The sequence below is a fragment of the Arachis ipaensis genome, chromosome B02 (genome assembly GCF_000816755.2).
Source record: "Arachis ipaensis cultivar K30076 chromosome B02, Araip1.1, whole genome shotgun sequence".
Classification (NCBI taxonomy): domain Eukaryota; kingdom Viridiplantae; phylum Streptophyta; class Magnoliopsida; order Fabales; family Fabaceae; genus Arachis; species Arachis ipaensis.
In genome coordinates, this window is record NC_029786.2 from 63958769 (window position 1) to 63964412 (window position 5644).

The following is a 5644-nucleotide window of genomic DNA, read 5'->3' on the forward strand; positions in this document are numbered from 1 at the left end:
CCACGGAGATTCTGATTAAGGAATCTAAGAGATACTTATTCAATCGTATATAGAACGGAGGTGGTTGTCAGGCACACGTTCATGGTTTGAGGAAGGTGATGAATGTCACGGATCATCACCTTCATCACAGTTAAGCGCGAATGAACATCTTAGATAGGAACAAGCGTGTTTGAATGGAAAACAGAAATACTTGCATTAATTCATCGAGACACAGCAGAGCTCCTCACCCCCAACAATGGGGTTTAGAGACTCATGCCGTCAGAGAATACAAAGTTCAGATCTAAAAATGTCATGAGATGCAAAATAAGTCTCTAAAAGTTGTTTAAATACTAAACTAGTAGCCTAGGTTTACAAAAAATGAGTAAACTATGATGGATGATGCAGAGATCCACTTCTGGGGCCCACTTGGTGTGTGCTGGGGCTGAGATTTAAGCAATTCACGTGCAGAGGCCATTTGTGGAGTTGAACGCTAGTTTATGTGCCAGTTTGGGCGTTTAACTCCAGCTTTTGATCCTTTTCTGGCGCTGGACGCTAGAATTGGGTAGAGAACTGGCGTTGAACGCCAGTTTACGTCGTCTAACCTTGTGGAAAGTATGGACTATTATATATTGTTGGAAAGCCCTGGATGTCTACTTTCCAACGCAATTGGAAGCATGCCATTTCGAGTTTTGTAACTCCAGAAAATCCACTTTGAGTGCAGGGAGGTCAGAATCCAACAGCATCAGCAGTCTTTTTTCAGCCTGAAGCAGATTTTTGCTCAGCTCCTTCAATTTCAGCCAGAAAAATACCTGAAATTACAGAAAAACACACAACTCATAGTAAAGTCCAGAAATATGAATTTTTCCTAAAAACTAATGAAAATAGACTAAAAACTAACTAGAACATACCCAAAACTATATGAAATTAACTCCAAAAAGCGTATAAAATATCCGCTCATCAGAAATCAGCTTGATCTAGTGAATTCTTAAAGGGTGTATGTGCTTTAGTGTTCTTCATGAACCTAGTATCATTAAATTGTTTTCAATTTGTCTTTCATTTCTGCCAGTTGAAGAGAATGATTCTCACGAAGCAGTTTCGCTGCATACACTCAGCTAGCTGTCAATGCACAAAAGGACATTTAAGTGAAAATGTCTTATTTTTAGTGTTTCAACATTTGAATTGGAATCCCAAGCTAATTGCTGCTCTGTCAAGTGTGTGAATTAATTAATTATCAATAATGCTTAAGCTTGCATGGGATGTTATACATTTAGTGAATTAATTAATTTATCAATATTACTTGGCAGCTTTGAGTTTTTCTGTTATTACAGTTACCAAAATTAATTAATTGGTAACACAAGATGTGATACTTAAAGAAGATCCAAATGTAGCCTTAAGTTAGTTAGAAGCTTGTTGAGTTGGCAGCTTTCTATTTTTCTGTTATTACAGTTAGTAGTTGGGAATTAGCATACCTAGCATAGTCTATATATTAGATTCATTTATCATTCTATTCCTTTGAGATTCACCGTTCTGCAATCTATACAGTGAACATCACATTCTCATCTTGCTTCTTTTAAATTATTTAATTTTCTTTTTAATATATAGTTAGTAAAAGATATTTTAGTCAAATATATATTACTTTAATCTTGAAATATTATTTTATAAATATTCATAAATTTGTGTGTTGATTTTATAAAAATAATACTCTAACACACACACACACACACACTCTCTCTATCTCTTTACACAGTAGTTGATTATTAGAAGACTAATTTGTGTGTTCGCTCAGAGATTTTTAGTCCAATCCGTTCAACTTTTTGCTTGGAGTTAAGGTTAGTGCAATTCTTGTGTTGTAAACTTTATTGATTTCTAGGGTATTGTATGATAAATGAAATATTACTTGTGTTGTGTTGTTTCTTGTATTGCATTGAAAACATTGATATGATTAAATATTGATAGGATGTTGTATGATAGATCTATAATGTAATAAATAAAGGCAAAAAGCAAAGATGTTCCTAAACATCTTGATTATTATTCCATTGTTTTATACTTTTATGATATTTAATAAATTTCTTAAACTAAAATGCATGTTTAGATCTGAGTCATGATTATTGTATCAACATGTCCTATTTTATTGTACTTCTCTCCAAAGGTTATTCATGGTAAAAATTTTAGAGTTTGTATTCATTGTTGAATAATACGAGTATAATTTTTTGTTCTTTTCTATGCATTTTTAAAGGAAAAACAAATCTTATTTTTTAAACTAGTGTTTTTTGTTTGGTGGTCTTTTCAGGTGTGTGGCACTTATTAGAACTTCTCCATGAGAAATGAGAAAGGAGCTGTATGAACATGATGGAGTTTGTAATTTGTAGTTTACATTTTGGAGATTTATAATTCCTTGTTTTTCTTGTCCTATGTATATATCTAGTTCATTAGGGTTCTTCAATGTTTCTTGTTAGTTTGTACTTTAAAGTTTATATGTTGAAGATTTATAAAACAATCTTAGTTAATGAAAGATATTTGAACTATCTATGTTATTATATATTATATAAATGTTGACTTATTGAGTAAATTAGTTAATATATTAATTAATTAAAAAAATAATATAATTTGATAAATTATGTGTGTAATTTGTATTAAAAAAATTACAAAATAAATAGTGTTTTGTAACTAAAGAAAAAAAATGTTACAAAATCAAGTTACATTTTGCAACAAAATTTTATGATAGGAAAAAATAGATTGTCACCAAAAATATCTTGAAGATCAAAATTTGTTACCACTTTTATAATGACTTTTGGTTTTTTGTATCAGAAAAATTTGTTACAAAATATCACTTTGAATTGTTACAAAATTTTGATTTTTTGTAACAATTTTTTTGTTAAAAATATTGCTTTTTCTTGTTAGCGGATTTCTAATCTAACAATTCTCTACTGTCTCACAGCCTTCGCTAGCCTAACCGCCATGCGATCCCATCACCACTTCCTTCCGAACCTCTTCAATCCCAGTAGAATACACAAATAATAACAATGCAAGTAAAGCACAAGTATAAGCATGTATATCAAGTAATTCAATAAGCATTTAGGCATTTTAAACACTTAGGCAAACAATACAAGTCGGGAAAGAAAACAACCAGATAGAATATCCACATGATGAATGCCTGTCCTATTTGGCTGTGATATCACATTGTTGGTTCAACTGCCAACCCAACACATCTCCATGGAGATGTCGCCTTTCGGTCACGAATAAAAAGTAGGATCCCCCACGGATATAGTGCCGGGCACAGTACCCACGGATATAGTGCCGGGCACACTCTTGTGATCCGAAAGGATGCAAGCGGGATACTCTGCCTCAGACCTCACAGTTCAACGTAAGCGGGATAAACCAACCGTCCTTGCCATGCCCATAGCGTCTGATCAATCTCAGAATAAAATAGTAATTCAGTGGTTTTCAGAAATCATTTTATTCAATACTCAACAGTTCACCACTTCCACAATTTGTATCAGTAATTATCAATACAATACTTCGCCCTCTCACTCAACCAAATCCATCCTCAGTACTTCAGAAACCTAAGTCTCTGTTTTCTAAACTTTTGCAAGAAAATACCTAATTGAATCCACCTAGATCCTTCCCTATGTTTTGACACCTAAAAACAAGCTAAAGAGTCTTAGATAAGTGTCACAGAAGTTTACAAACTTGCTGAGAAGGTAAAACAGTTGAAAACAAGATTTTTATTGAAAAACAGGGTTGTGCGTATGCACTCCCCAAAGAGTTTTCTAAAAGTGTGCGTACGCATAGAAGTGTGCGTAAGCACAGTAAGTAAAACTTTCCATTCTTTGTATATGCACAGATACGTGTGAACGCCCTCAACAGAATGCACCTCCCAGCGTGTGCGTGCACACAGGGTTATACCTACGCTGATGAGCGGATATTTTATACACTTTTTGGCACTAGTTTCTCAGTGTTTTTAGTATAGTTTGTTAAGTTTTATTATGTTTTTGTAGGTTTTAGTGCAAAAATTACTTTTTGGATGCTACATTTAGTTTTTGTGGTTTTTCTATGATTTTAGGTGATTTTTTGGTGAAAATGGCAAGTTTTGGCAAAGTTTAATTCAGAGGCAAACAAAGGACAACAGATGTTGTCAAATCCTAACTTCCATGCATTCAAACGGACATTTATGGAGCTACAAAGATTCAATTGACGCACTCTCAATAGCGTTGGAAAGATAACTTCTAGAGCTTTCTAGTAATATATAATAGTTTATACTTTTCTTTGTAAAGAACTGCCCAAAATTGGAGTTGAACGCCCAACTTATGCCCTTTCTGGTGTTCAACGCCCCAAAAGGACCTAAGCAAGCGTTGAACGCCCAAGACTGGTGTTCAATGCCACCAAGGGAGTATCAAGGCTGTGTGGACACTCCCTAGTGGGCGTTCAACACCCACTCCTCCAAGTTGGATGCCAAGCTTAACCCAAACACTTACTAAGTGGGCCCAAAAGTGGATTTTCGCACCTTTTGCTTAGATTATATCATTTTTGTAATTTGTAATTATTATTAATTTCTTTTTAGGTCTAGTTATTAGTATAAATAGGAGGAAGATCACCTTTGTTAAAAACTTTTGATCTTCAGCTTCTCAGAACTATCTTTTCTGTAAATTATGAGTGGCTAAACCTCCTAGGTTAAGGATAGGAGCTCTACTCATTCCTATGGATTAATATAATTACTTTTCTACTTTAATATATGTTAGATTCCATTCTATGGTGTATTTTCATTCTTTATCTTTATGAATCTGGGGTGAAACGGTAGTATGACTGATGGTGGCGGAAATTGACCAGTTAAGAAACTAATAAACGAGATGCGTTGCAAGTACAATTCTCAACCAGCTAAGATCCGCCTTCTCAATTTAAAAAGGGTTGTCACAAATTTTAGAAATAAAAATACTGAGAGTATGACTCCCAGGTTGTCTCCCAACGAGTTACAGGAAGGTGTGCTAATTTATTAATCAGAAATTTTCCAGAAGGTTTGAATTGGATAATGAGTAATTAAAATAATTGTAAATTAAAGCAATAAAAATAAGAATTATTATTAATATTAAAAGGCCTTGAATGGAGGAATGATTAATTGGAAGTTTTATCCTTGTTGGAATCTTCTTGAGTGTAGTGTAAAGAGGTTGTTGTTTTCACTTAGTTAACCCTTACTAAATAAAGGAAAGTCAAGTGATTGAGCTAACTCTTACCCGCAAATCCTAGTCCTCTCCCTTGGGAAGGTCTAGCATTAGTAGGTACAGAATTAGCCAACAACGTCCAATTTAACTAAGCACTTGAGCATTCCAACTCAAGTGTCTCCTCTTAATCAACCCCCATGTCAAGTAGAAAATCTACTCCATTGACATGGAATTAATACTTATAAAAATATAAGAAGACATAATTAAATAAAATAAAATAGAGATTTAAAATTAATTAAAAATAAAAGTAACTCTATATATTAATAAATCCAAAATGCAACATACTTATTTGAATAGGGTCAATGAGTAACTAATAAGAGTAAAGAAATATGGAAACAAACTAAAGTGATGTCTTCACGGAGGTAATGACTCTTCAGCATCCAAAATCCAAAGCGAAAGCATAAACTATCAATGTAAAGCTAATCTAGATTCAGATCTAAAACTAAAAG

General features: G+C 33.5%; 1 long non-coding RNA gene across 1 annotated transcript in view; it reads left to right on the forward strand.

Moving 5' to 3' along the window:
- Positions 1–1176, forward strand: part of LOC110267739 — a 9886-nt gene extending 8710 nt beyond the window's left edge. Inside the window, exon 2 of the long non-coding RNA XR_002355636.1 lies at positions 1046–1176. This is a non-coding gene — a long non-coding RNA (uncharacterized LOC110267739). The remainder of the gene's footprint in view (positions 1–1045) is intronic.